The following is a 13,479-nucleotide window of genomic DNA, read 5'->3' on the forward strand; positions in this document are numbered from 1 at the left end:
AAATTAAATAAAATGGAATGTGCGGTATCTCGTTTTGAATATATTTTATTTTTCTTAAAGCGATCTATTTTTAGAACAAACCAACTACAATAACAATTAAAATCTGTCAATAACTTATAATAACAAGTACTTAAAATAAGAGGATATAATTAGTTTTTTATTTTGAAAAATTAAAACAAAAGTAAAAATATAAATTATACATAATCATCAATATATTTTTATGGTGAAAGATAAGATTAAAGAAAAGTGAGGAAGAAAAAATACCGATAAACTGCGGAAATTAATTAGAATAAGATAAATTAGTTATGATTTCAATTATCCATAATTTAAATATAATTAGTTCTAAACATAAAGATAATATATTTAAATTCCTAAAGTAATATTATCCGCAATTTTAATATATCCTAATACTAGATATAATATTAAGATTATCTACCTTCAAATAATTACTTCTAAAATCTCTCGGATCACTGATATTATAAATGATGAAAACGATAAAAACAGGATTTTTTATTTTAAAATTTCTTAATTTCAACTTTAACTTTTCATTTTCACTAACCCTTCGTCGTTACATCCAAAAGTCTCTTCAATTATCTTAAAACATTGGATTTTTGGAAGGTAGTACTAAAAAATGACGAGGTTCCTGAACGTTTTGAAAATCTAACTCAAATAAAGTATCATAAAGAAGAAGACAAAAAAAAAAAGACAAAAAGATGTATTTTTTTTATATATCAAAAATTATTTTTACAATAACTATAAACTTCAAATCTATACTTTGTCATTAAAAGAATCAAAGACATGTAAGTGGATGAAGGAGACAAAAATAATTAAAAGTTATATTGATAAACTTCTGAGTATAACAAATAAAATTCAACTTCTTAAACGCTTTCTGATAAAATAATATTGTTAAAAAATTATGATTACTATACTAGAAAAATATTAGTAAAAAATCTCAACTTTTGAGTGAAAGATATGTTAACTATCAACTTGGAAGAATTTGTAAATGCCTTCTAGAGAACAAAGAAAAATGATGAGACGAGACTATACAATGTGTTTTTCATGTAAAAGAACAAGTTTATAAAGGTAAAAAAAAAAAGAACAATAAATGGACGAAAACGATGAGAGAAGGTTCAAAAAAAATCAATAATATGAGAACTTTTCACCTTATCCACATTGCAAAAAGATAATTTAATGTTGGTGGAGGCCAGATGTCAAGTGTAAAAACTATAGTGATTTTGGACATGTAAAGCGAATTTGCAAGTCTAAATAAAAAGAGGTAAAACTAATTGTGAAGGAGCAAGAAGATGAGAAACTCTTTGTTTCAACATGTTTAGCTACAACCAACACTTCTAATAACTCATGGTTAATAGATAGCGGCTGCAGAAACCATTTGACCAACGATGAAAAGCTATTTAGAGAGTATGACAAAATCATTAGTTTTAAAAGTGAAAATTGGAAATGATTATTTCATCTTAGTTAAAGGAAAATGTATCATTGTTATTGAAAGCTTAACAAGTTTGAATTATATCTCTAATGTTTTATGTGTATCTAAGATTGATCAAAATTTCCTTACTGTTGCATAGATTGTTGAAAATGGGCTTCAAAGTCATAATAGAATTTATCTGGTGTTTGACTAAAACAACTAAAGGTAAAGATATGTTCAGAGTTAAAATGAGATCTAAACAATATGCTTTAAATCTAATTGATCTATGACATAAAAGACTTGAACATTTTCGTCTTATGCAACTGTTATATTTTTCGAAACATGCCTTGGTCAAAGGTGTCTCGGTGATTAAAGATAAGTTGGTAGATTGTGTGGCTTGCCAATTCTGTAAGTCAGTCAGAAAAACATTTCCTCATACCACAGAAGACCATTTCCTCATACAAATGTTGGGGGACCTCAAAGAGTATTGTCTTTAACTGGTAATAAATGTTATGCTACTTTTATTGATGATTATATAAGATATTGTTCGATATATATTTTTATATCCATGACTAAGGTTTCTAGTATCTTCTACAAATATTAAACATTTATAGAGAATCAAAGTGGTTGCAGTTTGAAAATAAGAAGGTTTAACAATGCAAAAGCAACATGCAATTGGCGTTTTTTATAAATACTGTGAAGAAGATAGCATTGAACACCAACTTACACTCTCATACCCCCCACAACAAAATGGTGTAAGTGAGAGGAAAAATAAAAGCATCACGGGATAACAAGGTGTATGTTACATGAGAAGGATTTGTCAAACAAGTTATGGGTAGAGGTTGCAAGCACAATTGTATTTTTTTTTTCTGAACAGGATCAACTATAGTTTCGAACAAAACAATCCATTTGAAAGCTGGTTTGGGTACATGCCAGATTTACAAAATTTGAGATTTTTTTTATGTGTTTATTTTTCTTATGTTCCATATGTTAAAAGAGACAAAATTGACAAAAATGTTGAAACCAAATTTTTTATTGGATATAGTAACATCTCTAAAGCTTACAAAATTTTCGAACCATAAAATGAAAAAAATCTTGTCAGTAGAGATGTAAAGTTCATGGAAGATGAACAATGAAATTCGGATGAGCAGTAAGAAAGCAATTTCCGAAAAATCCACACCTCTTTGATGTTGAAGTTGATGAAATTCTTGTCATAGGGACAAGATCTCTATGTGATATTTATCAAAGGTGTAATGTGATGAAGACAATCTCCCCCTATTTGATGAAGACAAGTCCTTGGTTTGCTGGTGATGTTCTGTTTGATTTTGTTAGTACCTGCAAAACATAATTTGTGCATGTATCAAGAGTAATCATATCCATATATCATTAGCACCATATAACCAATTTTCACTATGTGATTCTCATAAGGAAAACCAACAAAATCAGTGTGAAAACAAGTGAAAACAAGGTGCAAAATCATAGTTATGCAACAACTAACTAAATCATATAAACCCAGTTTTAAAGCAGATATGTAGCAGATACATAGCAACATACAAACCATATAATTCTCCCCCTATTTCTCTTCACAAATAGAATAGAAGAAGGGGTAAAAACAGAATTAAGAAAAACCAGAATACCAATGTGTGTAGCAGGACCATTGCAACAACAAACCTGTGATACCATATCAGAACTACAACAACATTCTATGGTGTATCAGAGCTATGACAACAGCAAAATACCATAGACCCAGAAATTTCAGCAAGGAGACCACAGTTTCTCCCCCTATCTTTTCTTCATCCAACAGTTCAAGTTGGTCAAATGATTGCTCAAGAGGTGGATTTGGTAGAAATATTATTTCTTCTGTTAAGAGCAAACCTTCCAGACGTTCCAAAGATACATTCACAAATATCCATCAACCCCATGACCACCAATGTGGTTGTCATTTATAAAAAGCTTTGAATTTCAAAGAAAACAAAGAATATATCTCTTTATGATCTAATTCAGAGGCACAAAGAATGCATATTTGACTCATAATGGGTTATGAAAGAAAAGAAACAGTTGTAATCATGCATAAGAAATTATAACAGCTTTATTCAAATGTGTCAGAGGTAAAACAATCGTTTGATTCGTGAAAACAATCAGTTGTTTTTCTAAGACAGCAAGAAAATATTATTTTTCAAAGCAAATCATCTTTCAAAGTGATGGGAAATGCATAATGAAATATATTCATACATTTGCATTACCTCAAGCATGATTAGAATTTCATTCGGTCTTATGAAGCCAAAAGCATAGGATGAACATATACAACTTACTTTACATAGGTCATGAATTTTGACTTGTCAAGAATTTGAGTAAGGTGTATGCTCTTGAACCATAAGCATCACTTTGATTATTCTTCATCATAGCACATACACTTGAAAGGTTATGCAACACAGAATTGGTGCATATATAAAGCAAGTATAGCAGTAAGATAACAAGACACACTCAAACTGGTTTTCTGCATATACAACATTTGTAGAAAAACCAGAAAAAGTGAAGTCTTCAAGTGCTTTCAAGTGCAGAAAAGCAACAACATAATGCACAGTTTTAAAGCTATCTATACAACCAAATCAAGCATAGACTTCTTCCCCTATTTGTTCTCACAAATAGACAATGAGAAGGGTTGTACAAAGCAGAAATCACAATGATAAAACAGTAGTTCAGCAGTACAAACAATGTTGACATTTCAAGAATAGAACATGACATAGAGCTTTCAAAGTTGATATAATCTTTTATTATCATATTCTGAGGCACATTCAATGTATATTTGTCCAAATAAAAGATTTCAAAAAGAGGAATGGTTTAATCATGCATAAGCAAACTTGGCAGCATTATACAAAGGTGCTAGAGGAAAAACAATCGATTGTTTCGGAAAAACAATCAGTTGTTTTACTGTGACAACAAAAAGAACATTTTTCATAACCAAAAATTACCTTTTAAATTGATGAAAATGCAGTATGCAATTTGTTCATACCTTTTCACAGAGAACCCCAATAGATTCACTCAAAAAGAAGACTTTCAGATGTTCATATGGTCACAAGGAATACTTACATAAATTGAGAAAAAACAACACACATACTCTCTTTGAAGTTTCTTTTGATCAACACTATGCATGTGCAAAGGATGTCTCTTGACATTCAAAGAACCCTGCAAAACATATACAATTGAAAAGTGTAGGTACAAAAATTGTCTTTGCTCTTGATATTCTTCCCTTTAGCAGTCATTCTTCAAGTCCAAAAATGATTTTTGGCTGCCAAGGATACCTACAAGAAAAAATTAAGAAGCAAGATTTGCTCCCCTGATGAATTTGGGTCCAATGATGTTAGTAGGAACCTTAGGAACCCATTTCAAAATACCTTCAGGAACAGAAAACTTCCTTATATTGCAGAATCTAACTGAGTGGTCTCTCTTAATGCAATAAAAAACATGTAACAATCGTGTTTCGATTTTTTAATCGGTTGTTTTTCTGACAGTTTTGAAAAAGACTTTGAAAACTCAGTTTTCTTGCTATGTGGATTAAAACCTAAACTTGCTTTTCCAAAAGCACAATTTTGAGATGGCAAACAGTCTCAAAGTTGGATTTACCCTTTGAAAGTCTATCCACAGTTTTCACAAGGTAGTGAACCTTCTTTTCAAGAGATTCACAATTTTCAAAAACAAGTGAGTCACACTTGCAAGAAGAGTTCTTGTAAAGCATTTCTAGATTTTCAAAATCAGTTTTTGAATTCTCCATTTCTTCTTCTAGTGCCTTGACTTTGTTTTCAAGCCAGTTATTCAACCCTTTTAACCAATTGTTCAAGATTGCCAATCGGTTAGCTTCCTCATGTGTTTCTTTAAAAGCTTGAAGAAGTTGACTATAATTTTCAGCATTTAAAGAAGTACAAGAACTTACACTACTTGCATCATCTTCTTCCCTGGCCATCAAACACATATTGACTTTTTTTTTTATTTTGTTTTCTTTTCTTTCTTGCTTAACTTCTTCTCCTTGCTCTCTTTATTTCATTGGTTCCCTCATGAGTTACTTCAAGTGTATCCCACATCTCTTTAGCAAATCCACATTTTGAGACCCTGAAAAACTCATTAGAATTTAAGGCAGAGGTGATAATATATTTTGCAATGCAATCAAGCTTTGCTCTTTTACTTTCGCTCTCAGTCCATTGGAAACACAAATACAAAAATATAGTAATCAAGGAAGAAGAGAATGGAATACACCTAGGTATTACAAAGCTTAAAGTTCAGAATACAACCCAATCTTATTCCACACACTTAATAATGATCCAAAGCTCTTTCAAATCTTGGAAAAACTATTTTTGATAAACTTTTTTTCTTACTTCCAGATTAGTAGCATAAAACCACCTTTATATAGACCAACCAAGTGGTCAAAAACATTTAATAAAGGAGCCAAGGTAGTTAGGATCATTTAAAACATATTAAAACCACTTAACAAAATTCTGTTAAGGTTTTCAGAAAAAACAATCGATTGTTTTGTCGAAACAATCGATTGATTTGGTTTGACAGCAAAGTCAACCAAGTCAAACAACTTTCAATCTTTTTCAAAAACCTCTAAGAGCAAAACAACTTGTTGTTTTGAAATTTCAATCTCTTGAAATTTCAACAGCTTTTTATAAAACCCATATTTTCAAAAGGTTAAAGATTCAAATGGACTTGGATCATCTTAAGGAGTGAATTAAAAAGTTTCAAACAACTAGACACACACACAACAACAACAAGGTCTTCAAGTTTTCCACTTGGATTTGGAGACATCTAAACATCTTGTTCAACAAACAAACCTTATGGTAGCATCTAGAAAAACAATATTTCTTATTTTGTATGGGAAAGTGAACACAAGACATATTAATGGACCAAACTAAAATAACATAAACAAATTCACTAAGAAAATTTTCCAACACCTAAGAATTTTAATTTGTATATAAATTTGAACTTACCTAGGAATTATTATTAGTAGATAAAATTGAGTTATTTATGGATTTTTTTGTACATAAAAGTGAAGTAGTTTGGTGGAAAAAAATTGTAAGTAAAATTCATACGTAATTTTGACGGATCAGGATAAGAAATTGTTACCTACGGATATTACGTACAACCTTTTACCTATAGATATTATCCATATATTTATATGTAGGTAATAATGCACGGATTTAAATCTGTAGATAATTACATATTTATATTATTAGTATTATATTATTATTAATATTATAAATATAATTATTAGTATTATTAATTTATTACAATATTATTATAAATATAATATTAATAAATATTATTATAAATATAATAATAATAATAATTAATATTATTATTATTAAGATTTTTTTTAGGTAAACGTTATCTAAGCCGAATTTACTTACGAATATTTTTTATTGGGAAAATGTAGATAACACTATTTTTACCTACCAATTTCGGGAGTAGGTCATTTGTAAAAAAATAATTAGTGATTGCTTATCATTAACTAAATCAAAGGCATAAAATAAACTTGGCAAAGATGATGGAGTCATTATTGTTGTACTCCAACCATGTAATCTTAAGTGTTGATACTTTCGTCTCCTCGTGACTTTAATCATATGCAACAACATTGTTTTTTCCAAGATAATACTTCCACTAAAATTAATAATCTTTTCAAGCTCCATCCATCTTCTCCAAAAGGAATTTTGCATATTTCATTCCTCAGTCTACCACAATCCAAATTCGATTATGTACTCTCATTGTTTGTGGAAAAGGAACCACACATAAACAACACAACTCTATTTATACTTAGTCATGTCCAATGATTGTAACATTATCTCAGGTCTTTGATACTCCACTTCAGTCTTTTATAAGTCAGACAAACAAGGACATATGGAGTCATTTTTTCTTCATGTTCAACCATACAAAAACTTCTTCAAATATTATATTAGTTATGCTTGATGTACATTAAATCATTTTTATAACTTTTATACTAGATTATATTCTCTAACTTCTTGTTTACAAATACAAACGACTTATCCTAAACCTCATAATTCCCCATTTACTTCCATCATGAAATTCTCAAACCACTTAGTTGTTTACACTTCATTAATTTGAGTCTTTAACCATTACATTTGACACTTGAATTGTCTTCTTGCTCATGCTAGTTCAACCAAATTTTCCTTTCTCGGGTGACACATAAACTTGAAATCTTACTCCCTTAATAACTTCACCAATATCTTTGTCTTGTGTCTAGTCTCTTATGATCAAACAAGTACTTAAGATTCTTACAATATTGAATGTAACTAATCAACCTCTTGTAACAATAAGATAAATCCACATAACTTTTCGTTTCCATGATAGCCTTGTACCGACATTGTTACTCACTCTAATCGATCATTTGGATTTATAGGTTGTTTTATACACACCTTCACTATTTTTTTGTTTTGGATACCCAAATCTCATGTCTACTTAGAAAACATTGATGTTTCATGCAACTTTTTTTTTAATCAACAATGTTTCATTCAACTTGATCCATCATCACTCAACAATCTCGTTTTTCTTTCGAAAATCCACACATAATCTAGATTCTTCATCCTTTTTCTTTACCAACAATATTGATATTCCTCACTCATGGTAGCATACTCGACCCAATGATCTATTTCCTCCAATTTAATTTTTTTACTTTCCTACTCATCATTTTATTAGGTGTTATTAATGCCAACCATGCTAACCTAGCCGCCCCGAAACCTTCGAAGGAGAGAGAACGAATACTTTTTTGTATAACAAAGAGTCCCCAAACAGGATTGAAAACAAAGAATAACAAGTTCTACACTCTGAGCCGCTTGAAAATGCAAGTGTCTCTGCACACGTCCACAAACCTAGTTGCAGTAAAAAGAATCCATTGCACCCAGAACAAAGCAGCACACCACAATCTGCACCGCTTGGAAGAACCGCCTCACGCACTGCAATCTAGCAACAACCACGCTCATGAAGGCACCACTCCCACAATTTAAAGCAGAACTGCAATGACCACATGATGGAAGAAGGCCAAGCACAACCTTCCATGAAAGGCAAGAGCCAAGTCAAGAGCGTCTAAGGTCAAGCTAGGAGCGTCTAAAACCAAGCTATGAGCATCTAGGACAAGAAGGCCAAGCTAGGAGCGTCTAGGACAAGCTAGGAGCGTCTAGGACAAGAAGACTTGGATCAAGCTATGAATGGGAGAGTGGCATACTAGCACATATTCCGTGAAGGCCCGTCAAGTGTAGTTTAGCTTTAATTGGGGTGTAAATAGCATAGCCATGTGGACAAATGTTTATTTTTCTGCACATTAGAATTAAGGAGGAGTTAACCTTGATTAGCTAAAGGTTTCTAGAAGCCTTCACTAATCAAGGGACGGTTTTGTGAAGACATGTGCACCCATGTGCTCCATGAACCCATGTGCCTCACATTTCCATTTCATTTTGCTTACATTTCATTTGCACTTAGCTTAACATTTACGGCCTCCTTAGCCTATAAAAGGAGATGCCTATCACTTGTATTTGGAAGATTAATGAGAGTAATGTTATGCTGCCAATTTAGTGCCATACATTGCCTTTGCCTAGTTTCTAGGACCTAATCTTCTCTTCACCATCTACCAAGAGGGTTGGCCGAACCTCCCTTTTTCCATACACTTCATGCACCTTCAAGGTCACCACAACTCCTAGGAGGACCTTGCCCTCTTTCACCATAGCTTCCGCACCATATTCACAAACATCCAAGAAGAGCTCCATGAGAATGTCATCATTTGGTATCATGAGCATAGGTTCTTCAAAGATGAGTAGTTCTTGGTCATTTTCATTTTGAGTTCTTCTTATTTCCTTGTTGTTCTTCATATTCCATATTGTCTTGCTGTTTTTTAATTTTTGCTTTGAATTGGTGTGCTGTTTGGAAATTCCAATCGGTGCATCTTGTTCAATTGTTCTTGAGCAATCTTTGTGCAATTTTTTGTAGGATTCCATACACTTTGTGTTGCTGTTTTTTATTTAGATATTTGAGTCCTTATTGCAATTTTATTTGGTTCATTTTATGCTCTTTGAGTCTTTTAATTTCTGAATCTATATGTGTTTTGTCTAGTCATGTTTTTCCAAAATGTCATCAAATCAAGTGGTAAAAGACCAAATACAAATGAAACATAAAAGGGATGAAGGGAAAATAGAAAAAGAGAAAACTTTTGGGAAACAAAAGGCGTGGGAGAAGAGTGTTCCTTCCCACAAGGTCATTCAACAAGACAAGCACATTGAAAATACCCTTGAAAACATGCTTCTTGTTGAACAACCTAGCCTTACCTATTGTAAAGGAACACTTGCAAGCATGAGCACAAAAGAAGAGTCTTTAAAAGAAGCTTGCATAGATAAAGACTATTTCTCAAATATGCTAGGATATCCCCAAGAGAATGTCAAGTTATCTATAAGCATCTACAAAAACAAATTTTTGTGTGAAGTAGTGCCTAGAGCAACTTGTCATGTCTTATTGAGACAACCATTGCAAAGTGTACAAATTTTCATAAACAATGGTTGTACCACCGAGACTCTCTTTACACATGAGAGAAAAAGTCTACATGAAGGAGAACTCATGGGCCAAATTAGAGTTGATAAAACTCTAGAGCTTTTAAAAGGAAAACTTTTGTCACCCGTGAGAAAAGAGGTTCAAAGACATTACTTTAGGTACAATTCTTGTTTTCAAACTACACCTAAAGCAAAGTCTCAAGAACTCTTTACTCCTTCACCTTTTGTAAATGATCCTTGGGAAGACACACAATTCATATTAGAGCTTCCTAGGACAACAAAAGGTTTTGATTCCTTCTTCATGGATGTGAATAAACTCTTCCTAAGAAAAGTGACAAGCCTCCATGATTTATCTTCAAAAATAGTGATGGATAGAGCTCCAAAATTTGAAAACATAGCTCTTCCTTCTATGCTTCACGAAATCATGAGGGACACCCAAAATTCTTGGGATAAGAATCCTTTTCTTTTTAAGCATGCATACAATGGAGTAGTCCACAAGATTACTCATATTTCTCCATTTGAAGTTGTATGTGAACATAGTCCTCTTGTCCTTTTAAAGTTGTTACCATCTCCTAAAGGAATTATGCCTAAGGGAAAGGTAACTACTATTGGAAATTTTGGAAAACATAAGAGGATTAGAGGACACATACAACCATCAAAAGGGAAATATTGTGAGAAGTTGCCAAAAACAAAAGAAAAACAAAAATGGCAACTTCACACAATTAAATTTTCTCCAAATGCTCACACGAACTCCTTTGCTTTGTTTCAAGATTCCCATAGATTGACATTTGATCCGGGAGGACACACCTTGACGAAGCAAGACGCTGCTATCCGAGATCAAGTCTGAAAATCTGAGGATAGATCTTCTCAAGAAGGAGGAGATGATGGACACCATCCAGCCACAACCATCCCCCTAAGAAGCAAAAGCATTGGATTTGACGACAAATCCTTTTCAAGAGGGAGGGGATGATGGAAGAGGGCCAAGCACAACCTTCCATGAAAGGCAAGAGCTAAGTCAAGAGCGTCTAAAGTCAAGCTAGGAGCGTCTAAAACCAAGCTAGGAGCGTCTAGGACAAGAAGGCCAAGCTAGGAGCGTCTAGGACAAGCTAGGAGCGTCTAGGACAAGAAGACTTGGATCAAGCTATGAATGGGAGAGTGACATACTAGCACATATTTCGTGAAGGCCCGTCAAGTGTAGTTTAGCTTTAATTGGGGTGTAAATAGCATAGCCATGTGGACAAATGTTTATTTTTCTGCACATTAGAATTAAGGAGGAGTTAACCTTGATTAGCTAAAGGTTTCTAGAAGCCTTCACTAATCAAGGGACGGTTTTGTGAAGCCATGTGCACCCATGTGCTCCATGAACCCATGTGCCTCACATTTCCATTTCATTTGGCTTACATTTCATTTGCCCTTAGCTTAACATTTACGGCCTCCTTAGCCTATAAAAGAAGATGCCTATCACTTGTATTTGGAAGATTAATGAGAGTAATGTTATGCTGCCAATTTAGTGCCATACATTGCCTTTGCTTAGTTTCTAGGACCTAATCTTCTCTTCACCATCTACCAAGAGGGCTGGCCGAACCTCCATTTTTCCATACACTTCATGCACCTTCAAGGTCACCACAACTCCTAGGAGGACCTTGCCCACTTTCACCATAGCTTCCGCACCATATTCACAAACATCCAAGAAGAGCTGCATGAGAATGCCATCACCACATGCTCACTACACCGCTCAAGAACAGAAGGCATTGAACCACCAATCCTAGACCTAAAAAAGAAAGTTGACTGCACCGAACCAGGCACACCTAGTGCTCCACTCCAGTACCAACCTGCATGTACCTTTATGGATGACGACGACTAGGTAATATTTGTCCACTGGTACGCAATTCGCTGTCGTGCTGATGATCTCCCAATCCTTCGAAGTCCTTCTTTTCGCTATGCGTGTGCTCCGCCGGTCGGGGTACCTGCGATTCCGACGCTCAAGTCAGTGCTAATGTTTTGGTTTGTTCTCTTATGATATGAAAAACGTACTTTCTTCCCCCTGTAGAAATCCTACTTATAGGTTGACTTGGGTCTCCACTTGTGTGGGTTAGGTAAACAGTTCACCAAGACATGTGTAGTGGTCCTTAGAATGTGTGTAGTGGCTTCCTGATATCATAGAGGTGTATCTTGAAGTATGTCTTTAACTCCTTCAACACCAGTTACAATTCCCTCTAATTACCTCCTTATTATATCATGAATGTTATTTGATACGGTATTCGGTCGTCTGGTGTCCAACCAATACACTACACAAAAACGCTAATTCTCAATCCCGCACCAACCCCTCCATGAAATAGGACCGACACCACAACGCCACCTACATAAATACGTAACATTGCGCATCAACCCCTCCAAAAAAACAGCCCCAACACCATAGTGCCACCAAAACAAAGAAAACTGCAGCAAACACACCAAGAACCACCAAATAAGATACGATCAGCAGCCAAGTGACGCTTTATTTATTTTAAGTAAGTTTTTATTTTTTTAATAATTTTCTTATTTTGTTTTCATTTTATTTTAGTTTTAATATTTTCTTTTATTTTATTCTTAGTTTTATTTGAAGTAATTTTTTGTTTTTTTTATATATTTCTTATTTTTTATTTTTCTGAATTTATTTTCTCTTTTTTCTTATTTTCTTTTTCTTTTTAATTTTTGTAGTTAATTTTAATTATACGCTTCTGGTTTTATTTTTCTTTTTTTGAATTTTTAAAAAAAATATTTATTTCTTCTTCTTCTTTATTCTAAAGTTTCTGTTTTTTATTTATTTATTTTCTTGTTTGTTTTATTTTTCAGAATCTTTGATCTGAGAAGCGAAAAAAAGAGACGAACCGGAAAGAGTGTTTTCAAGGGATGGTTCTGAATGCGTGAAATGCTGTGCCTCCAAAATTGTTAAAAGCAGTATCCGGTGCCTCCCAAACTCAATGTTAAAAAACGCCGAAAATGAAAATAAAGTGAGGAATTAATAAAATATGTTCCCATTTTTTAAAAACTACCAATACTTACTAGGGGTTTAAAAAACCTCTTCTGTACACTTATCTTATTGGAGATTTTTTAAACCTCAGTTAACAAACCTCTCTTAAAAATAAGATTTTCTGTATTGTAATTATTTTATCTATTTTATGTTCCATTTCTTTTTGTCAATTTTTAAAATTTTAAAAAAATTCTATAACCAAAATTTTAGTCATATGATAAAATAAACAAATACATGTACACTCTACACATATAATCAGATAGTCTGTTAGCTACATATTACAATTTATTAGACAATAGTATAATTATCAATCTGTCATCTTATTATATTATCACTTAATTTTGACTATAAACTCCATAACAGAATAAAAAAAATGTCATTACATATTTTTAACTTCAATTTAAATTATGAGATTTGAATAACTGTTTTTACGTTGGTGAATGTTAAAAAATAAAAATAACCAAAAAATATATAGTTAAGTAATTGTTAAATAACAT

This window comes from Phaseolus vulgaris, chromosome 4, assembly GCF_000499845.2.
Source record: "Phaseolus vulgaris cultivar G19833 chromosome 4, P. vulgaris v2.0, whole genome shotgun sequence".
Taxonomy (NCBI): Eukaryota; Viridiplantae; Streptophyta; class Magnoliopsida; order Fabales; family Fabaceae; genus Phaseolus; species Phaseolus vulgaris.